The 9,271-nt window shown below is 26.0% G+C and overlaps 1 long non-coding RNA gene across 1 annotated transcript; it reads left to right on the forward strand.

Annotated features, from left to right (window-relative positions):
- Nucleotides 1–6,267: 6,267 nt before the first annotated feature.
- LOC133666829 (uncharacterized) lies at nt 6,268–8,315 on the forward strand. The gene is made up of 3 exons (XR_009831537.1): nt 6,268–6,577; nt 6,814–7,132; nt 7,294–8,315. It is a non-coding gene; the product is annotated as an uncharacterized LOC133666829 (long non-coding RNA).
- The last annotated feature ends 956 nt before the right edge of the window (nt 8,316–9,271 follow it).

Genomic DNA, 9,271 nt, shown 5'->3' on the forward strand with positions numbered 1-9,271 from the left:
TAATTATTTTTTTTTTTTTTCTTAATAAAGAATTGCATTTGAAGTATAATAAAGCACTCCTCGCGTTTTCTTTTGAGATTTTAGTACATTAGTGTTGCGAAATAAAAAGAAAACTCCACTCACGGTTTGTTCGGGTTTACATTGAGTGGATAATTATTTTGGTAACCCTTCTGGTTACTTTTTCGTCGTTTTTCACTTTTTCAGCGCCCCCTTATTAAGAGCGTTTGTTATTGAAAATACTGTTAAAAATTTATTTTATTTCTTTCTTATCAATAAATATCTTTGATTTAAAATCATGAATTGCTTAACAACATTTTGATAATTTGATTTTTTTTTAATTAATATTTATTTTCCTTTTAAATTATTTTTTAATTACTAATCCAGTAATTGAGTTTGTTACAGGTATGAATTGAAGAAAATAAACAGGAAAAAATAGATAGCAAATAACGTGGGATCTCTTCATTTGTTGAAAATTAATTACTTTTGTTATTGAATTTCACTAATTCTGTTATTTCACTAAGTCTGTTTCAGGTATCCTCTTCACCTTTCAACGAAATGGATTACATCTCATCATCAGATAAATATTCTAATTTTTATATTAGGTAGGATAGGTTGTAAAAAACATGGGATTTATAAACTGTGTTTTGTTCTTCTTTTTATTAAAAAAGGCAATTTCGCCTTTCCTACTCTGTTTCGTTTTCCAAAGCAATAGTTTTCCTATTTTTCAAGGCAATATGATCATCCTGCCATCCTTAACTTCCTCGTTATAAGCAAATACTTGATACTTGATAGTTACGTGACTTTGTCCACTAGCTATCATATCATTGATGTATCCTGATTTGCATTTTCCTCTTGCCACATGTGGTTTATCTCGTATCAAATTTTGTGTGTCGTCAGTGTGAATGTAGATATTGTTATGAAGAGTATTTGTTAGATTTTCAATAAAGAGAATTACAAACAAAATGTTTAATTTTTATATTAGGGAAGAGAGGGAGAAATGTTTTTTAGAATAAGTAAAATGTTGATGTTGTACTTTTAATTTAAGTTTGTTTCAGGATTTTCTTGCAGGGGAAGAAGATTTTGTTGAAGATGATATTGATTAAAAAGAAAACGTTTTTAAAATCAAGTACATGTACAATCAAGATACTACTTTATTAAATAAAGTAGTATGTTGTAGAAAAGTAGATACTGTAGTTAAGTAGATGGGTGTAGTGCTTTTTGGGATGCTTATTTCGCTTTTTTTTTTTTTTTTTTTGCTCACGCTTTTTATTATCAATCATTTTTCATTTTCATGCCGATGGAAATGTAAAATATTGATAAAAATTTTCTTGATTTAAATTTTATTTTCAGGTTTAGTCTTCTTCGTCGGCTCCTTTTGTTGCTTGTGTTGCACAACGATCAAAAGTTTGGACGTTTTGCAAATATAATTTTCTATTTTAATAATAAATCTAATTTTTACATTCAAAAAATATTTTACGTATAAATTAATGTTTCATATAACTTGACTGAACGTATGCTAGCGCATATGGGAAGAGATAAGGAATTAGCGCCATCTTTAGAGTGCCGTAAATGAAACCATAGGCAAAGAGAAGAAATAGTGCGAGAAGGATAAGGTAAAATAAGGTAAGAATTGAACGTGAGCACCATCTCTTGAAAGCCAAAGACATCTCTTTAAAGAAATATCTTCTAAAAGCATTGAAAAGATGGCAACAGTACTTAATTCTTATTCTCTTTGAAGAAAATCTTCTTCTGTGATTCAATCATTATTTTCATTATAGAGTTAACTTTTGTGTTACATTCTCTTTTTATGATTTTATATTTATTTATTATTTATTTATTATACAATACAAAATTTTTATGTTCTTTTAAATTTAGTTAATTTTTAAGTTATTTTTTTTTATATTTTTTAAATTTACTTAATTTTTAGATTAAATAATTTTTCTATGCTAGAATTATTTTTATTTTTTTAGTTTATCAGAAATAGCAATTGAGTTTTATGTTACATTACTTTCTTATATTTGTTTATTATATTTATTTATTTTTTTGTATAACTTCTATTTATATTTTATTCATTATTTATGGATTATAAGGTTAAATTCTTTTCTTATATGTTGCAACTTTGTTGGATTTAATTAATTATTATGTTATAATATATAAAAGAATAAAATTTTGCAATATATATATAATGTCTAGTAATGAACAAATATAAAAATATAAGACAAGAATATAATAACAATAAAAATATGTTTTTTTCTAATTCAATTAGCACTTATGTTAAATTCTTTTTTGATCTTTTAGATTTTTAGATTTAGATTTTTTTTTAAACTTTCAGATTAAATACTTTTCTTATGTTTCAATTCTTTTCTATTCTATAGTAGTTAACCTTTATGTTATATTCTCTCCTTATATTTTTATATTTGTTCATTGCTTATATATTGCAACATTTTATTTCTTTATATGTTGCAACATAACTAATATAATTAATTAAATGCTATGAAACTGCAGTATATAAAAAAAGGAATTTAACATTGTTATACATAAATAATGAATAAAGCATAAAAATAAGATAATACAAAAGTTAACTATTTATGAAGTAAAATAATTTTGAAAGATAGAAGAAGAATTTAATCTCAAAGTATGTTGAGTAAAAATAAAATCTAAAAGAATTATAATATATAAAAAAAGGATTTATAAGAAATATTACCAAACTCATTTAGAAATATTTAAACAAATCAACAAAATTTACAATGTTAAATTCTTTTCTCATATATTGCAGCTTTGTTAAATTTAATTAATGATTATGATGTAAAATTTCTTTTTTATTTTATATTTCTTTCAAATTCAATTGACACTAATGTTATATTCCTTTTTTGATGTTTCAGATTTTTAGATATAGATTTTTTTTAATTTTAATTCTTTAAATTCTTCTCTTATGTTTTTATATTTGTCCATTATTTATATATTGTAACATTATATTCTTTTATATGTTGTAACATAACTAATAAGCTAATTGAATCTAACAAATGTGCAACATATAAAAACATGATCATGTAGTACAAAATGAATAAAAAAATAAAAAGAGGATATACTAAAAGTGAAATAAAATTGAAAGGTAAAAAAAGGATATAGCAGAAATATTATCTAAATCAGGGAAAACATTTACATAAAAGAATAAAAATTCAACAAATTTAGAATGATAAATTCTCTCTTTGATCTAATTTTTCCTAATTCACTTGACAATTAACAATTTATGTTAAATTCATTTTTGGATTTTTTAGATTTAGATTTAAGATTATCTTTTAGATTTAACTTTGAGATTAAATTCTATTCTTAAGTTTCAATTCATTTTTATTTTCTAAGAGTCAACCTTTTTTGTTACATTCTCTTTTCATGTTCTTATATTTGTTCATTACTTATATATTGCAACATTTTATTCTTTTTTATATGTTGCAACATATAAATTGCATAATAAATTAATTGAATCTAACAAATGTGCAACATATAAAAAAAGGAATTTTCAACATGGTCATATAATACAAAATTAATAAAAAAATAATAAAAAAAAGAGGATACACTATAAGTGAAATAAAATTGAAAGATAGGAGATGAATTTAATTTCAAAGATAAAAATCTGAAGGAAATGTAACATAAAAAAAGGATTTAACAGAAATAATAAAAATATAAAATCAAACATTAGTAAAATTAAATCATGAAAGACATTTAAAGAAAACAATTAAGTTCAGCAAATTTGTTTTATATTGTTAAATTTCTTGTTTTATATATATATATTCAAATTCAATTAACTAAAATTCATTCTTTGTTCTTTTTTAGATTATTAGATTTAGATTTTTTTCAACTTTGAGATTAAATTTTTATCTTATGTTTCAATATTTTTTTATTTTATGGTAGTTAACCTTTTCTGTTATATTTTCTTCTTATGTTTTTATATTTGTTCATTACTTATATATTGCAATATTTTATTTTTTTATATGTTGCAACATAACTAATATAATTAATTAAATGTAATAAAGGTGTGCAGCATATGAAAAAAAAGGAATTTAACATTGTTATATATAAATATATGAATAAAACATAAAAATGAATATAATATAAGAGTTAATTATTTATAAAATATTATAAGTTTGAAAGATAGAAGAAGAATTTAATCTCAAAGTAAGAAAACTCAAAAAGAATTGAAACATAGGAAAAAGATTTAACAGATTTAACATATTATATAAATCAAGGAGAACATTTAAAGAAAATAAATAAATTTAACAAATTGATAATGTTAAATTTTATTTTTATATTTAATTTTCCAATTCAATCGATAAATAAATGTTATTTATATTATTTAAATTTGTTTATCTTTATGTTATTCCTCTTTTATATTTGAATTCTGTTCAGATTTTGTTCATCTTAATATAAAATATCTTACTTATGTTTGATTTTTATATTTTTATATTTTACTTTCTTATATTTCCTTGATTTAATTTCTTAAATTTATTTATTTTAAAGTTAAATTCAATTCATGTGTTTTAATCATATTAAATTCAGTTATTTTTATTTTCTTTTTTATTCTATCATTCTTTTTATAAATTTATTTTTTTTTTATTAAATTTCTCTTTTGTGTTTTATTTTTATTTAAATTTCACTTAAACGAAATATAATTTTATTTAAATTAATCTTTATATTAAAATCCTCTTTGTTTTATAATCTGTTTTATTTAATTTAATGATTTATCTTGTTAAATTAATAATTTTCTTGTTATTATGTTTTTAATAAATTAATATCTTTGCAGGATTCCAAGCAACAACAATTATAATACATACATAATATTTTAATTTTTCGCGCGTTTTTGAATGGAAAAATAAGCATCATGGGCCAGCCAATCAGAACATCGCTTAATTCTTGGCGCGAGACGAAGCAGTGCGCATCACACTGCGCATCATACTGCGCATGGCGTTAGTCTACAGTTGAAAATTGTGTGGAGTGGACGTGTCGTCGCGAATTCGGATTATTAGGTAAGTTATTTTACTCTAATTATTACTAAATTTATCAATCGTTGTTAATTTAAGTTTTTAAATAATCCATTCAGTGTAGTGAAAACGAAATTAATTAGTTTTTTGTGTTTCTTTGCGTCTTTTCCTTCGATTGTTCATTTTGCGTTTATTGCGTCATTAACGTCTCGTATCGAAATATTTCGAAACAGAATTTGAAGTGGTATATTCGTCTTTTTAATATAATTTTAATTAAGTTCTTGATCTTTATTTTTATTATTTTAGTCGTATTAAAATAAAATAAATTTTTCACGGTTCGTCAATTTATTTCGTGAAATCGTATTATTCGAGTGTCGCATATTTTTTCGATTGTATATATATATTGTGTGTAACGTCTCACGTATGTGTTTATTGTTTACTTTTTTTGGTCATTTATATTTTGCTCGAGGGTAGAAACAATCCTTATAACATTGTGTATATATATTTCCAAGAAATTGGATTCGTGTCCAAACATGTTTCGACTTGTCGAACGTATCCCCTCTCCATATTGTTATTCGATGCGCGAAATCGAATGCGCAAAGTGACATTATTGGTTGATTCGTCGTGAATATTAGACGTTTGAAATTTTCTCGAGACGTGTATTCTATTTAGTGCGTAATAATTTAATACTGTTTCTTTTTTTTTATCATTTGTGCGTTTTTGTTATTTAATTAATACATCTTTGTTCAATATTCTATACAATATTATTAAAATTGATAATTCTTTGACAATTAAATCATTTTGAGTTCATTTCTCATTCTTCGTATAAATGGAGTGTCGAATTTAATAAGATAGGTTACATCGTGAATTTTTATTTGATTTGATTGTTGTGATACTTTATTAACGTAATCTAATTTCATACATTTTATTTAATTGATTTATTTAGAAGTTTTGATTTTTTCTGCGCAGGTTTAATTGGTAGCGTCATGATGGTAGCTCTCGGGAAGGCGGGAAAAATTCCAATATGGACGCCTTTTTGATGTGGTAAAATTTTATATTTCGTATGTATAAATTTTTATTCTGTTTTATAGGATTATTAGTGATTGTTGTTAAGCAATTCATAATAAAATTACGTTTTGGTTAAAAGAAAGCGAAAAAAATTAGAAATTTATGAAGCACTTTCATGATTTATACATAATTCGTAATTTAGCAATATTTTCAGAACAAATGTACGATAGAAAGAAGAAGAGTAATATCAAAAGATATTGTTTCTTCTTTTATCTCTTTCCCATCCCACTAATTTAATGTTAATTTCAGAAAATATTTGTGACCGCGCGCAATGCGGTTAATAGAATCAGTGTTTGCTTCGTCATAGTATTTTTAATATTTTTTAGAGCACAATAGCTCTGATTAAATTTAATTAGAATAATCAAACGCGAAGATAGAATCAGTGTTTGTTCGCCGATTATATTATAATTTATACGGACGCGTTATTAGTTTCTTATTTTTATTTTTTTCTTTTTATAAATATTCGTTTTCGGTACAGAGTAGAGTCAGTGCTTCTCTCAAGAGAATACGGCGATCATCCACCACGCGAAGAGGTAAGAGAAATCATTAGATTCTCATTTTTTAGATTTTAATCTTTTATATTTTTATTATTATTAAAATTTATTAGAAACTTAATTTTTTATATTAAACTATTTTTATAAACTGTTTTATTAAAGTTTAAAGTTAAACACAGTTATATTTTTACTGTTTTAAGATTTTAAGATTTTAAATAACGAATATTATATTTTTAAGAGAAAAATTACATAGAACGTTTTATATTTTGTTGCAGATGCTGATGAAAGTTTTTCTTGGACTTTAGTCTTAAAAAATATTTGTGACCACGCGCAATGTGGTTAAGTAGAATCAGTGTTGCTTCGTCATAGTATTTTTAATATTTTTTAGAGCACAATAGCTCTGATTAAATTTAATTAGAATAATCAAACGCGAAGATAGAATCAGTGTTTGTTCGCCGATTATATTATAATTTATACGGACGCGTTATTAGTTTCTTATTTTTATTTTTTCTTTTTATAAATATTCGTTTTCGGTACAGGGTAGAATCAGTGCTTCTCTGAAGAGAATAAGGCGATCATCCATCACGCGAAGAGGTAATTATCTCTTTTTCTGTCTAAATTTTTATTCTTTCAAACAGAAATTAATCAGAATTTCAATACATATCATTATTACATATTGCAAATTTAATAGTTTCATATTTCAATTTCTTTGAATAACGAGAACCGTGTTTTAAATTGATGATATTTTGTCACAGATTTCTTCCATCCTCCTACCTGATGACAGGCTTCTTCTCGATGACTTCTGGGGCTACAACACAGTGAAGGTGTTCGTCGCATCATATGGTGAGTCGCATGCTTTTTGGTTCCTCCGGTCATTCAATCATGTCGTAGGATGAAAGATCCGTATCGACACGGATGACTGGTTGTATACGTAGAATTTTGCACGAGCACAATGACCACGGATATTTGTTTATAATATCCGTGAGTAGTAACATTTCTTTTGTGTTTTATTTATTAGTTCAGGCTAGGATCTTCTTGCGTTTCGCGTTTTTGATTAATATAAAATGTTTAATAATTTTCTAATGTCAAAGCATATAATAATTATTGTATTAATATAATACAATAAGTAATTTGAATTTTTATAATTCAAAATTCTTCAGAATAACATTATAAGTTATTTGACCAAATATAATTTGATTATTGTGATATAATATCAATTTCATATAATAATAACTTTAATATGACTTAGAACATTTAGAACATTTAGAGAGTAAAGTTCAATTTTCTTTGTTTTCTTGTAAATCACAAATATGAATTGAATTTTGTGCAAGAAGATATTTCGCGACAGGTAGATTTTAGAATCAGAGCAATAAGTTTTGAATATTATTTTTATGGCTTTGAAAATATGCTCTGATGAAGGAATCGCCTGAGGATATTTCTATTAATATTTATGTTAATTACAATGAATAATTCTAATTCTTTCTTTAAATTCAATATTAAGAATTAAAATTTCAATAACTTGTTCAATTAATGAAATAAAATATAAAGTAGAGTCATACAAATATAATAATTTGAAATATAATAAGAATATAATGCAAAGTCAAAGAATATTAGCCCGTTAGATACAAAATGGATATACTAATATTTCTTTTTAGCTCAGGATTTTCAGATTTAACCCTTTCCATGTTCACTGCCAGGAACTCACTCACGTGCCCAGGTGTTACTTGAGTGAGGGAGAGGCAATGAGTATGATGACCTTAGTTCATAAGTTAATACAAATTTTTAGCGACTGGCAATGCGTTAGTGTATCGTGCACGACGTACTTTCCACATTGTGTGTGTGTGGTTAGGCTGTGGAATTGCGTCGTTTCAATTATTATTTCTTTCACTGTTCAATCTCTTTTTCGAATCTTTTTCGCAATTAAATATTGCGAATAACTAATAGATAATAAGATTATTAATCTTTAGTCTCAAATTTGACAATAATGGTACAATTTTGATTCACAATAATGATACCGTTTAGTCTGATGACTAATATTTTAGTAGAAAATATCACATATTCATATCAAATATTCAGAATTAAAATAGATAAAGTAGATACACGCATTTTTGTCGCGCTTCACGCAATGGTCGCTAGCCATCGTCAGTCGATTTCAGGAAAATGGTACGTAAAGTTAGAGTGTGCGAGTAGTGTGCCAAGCCCGGGTGTCGGAGGCGTCCCGGGACGTTTTCCTAGTGTAGGCTTTTGCGCCCGGGTATTATGCGTGAGAATCGTGGAATGAGTGTGTTGGTATGCCTGTTTTGCCATTTTTTAAATATAGGGTTAGGTAGGATAGGTAGTATACTTCTGGTATGTCTGTTAATTATAAGTAGGTAGGGCCGGGCAGGTTGTCACAGTCTCTGATCGGGTAGGCGCGTTTTCGCGTGACAATCTGTTTCAGGGAATAAAATTTGGAAATCGAGGGTGAAGCTGAGACGAATGGGAGGACAATGCCATTCGTCTCTGGCTTTGCTCATCGATTTTCGAATTTCGCGGTCGCGGTCGCGATTTGCTTTCGAAACGAACGTTGCGCTCGAGATTCTGTACATGTACGGAGAATGATCATTGCGATCGTTGGTCGTCCATGTGCACTTAGCTTCCGCGATTTAGTCCCTTTTTTCTTTTTTTCCTTGATTTGCGATTAGTGAATCTTGAGCCTAGATTTAAGTTTCAGCGGGCATTGCGCCCGAAGGA

The sequence above is a fragment of the Apis cerana genome, linkage group LG10, assembly GCF_029169275.1.
Source record: "Apis cerana isolate GH-2021 linkage group LG10, AcerK_1.0, whole genome shotgun sequence".
Lineage (NCBI taxonomy): Eukaryota > Metazoa > Arthropoda > Insecta > Hymenoptera > Apidae > Apis > Apis cerana.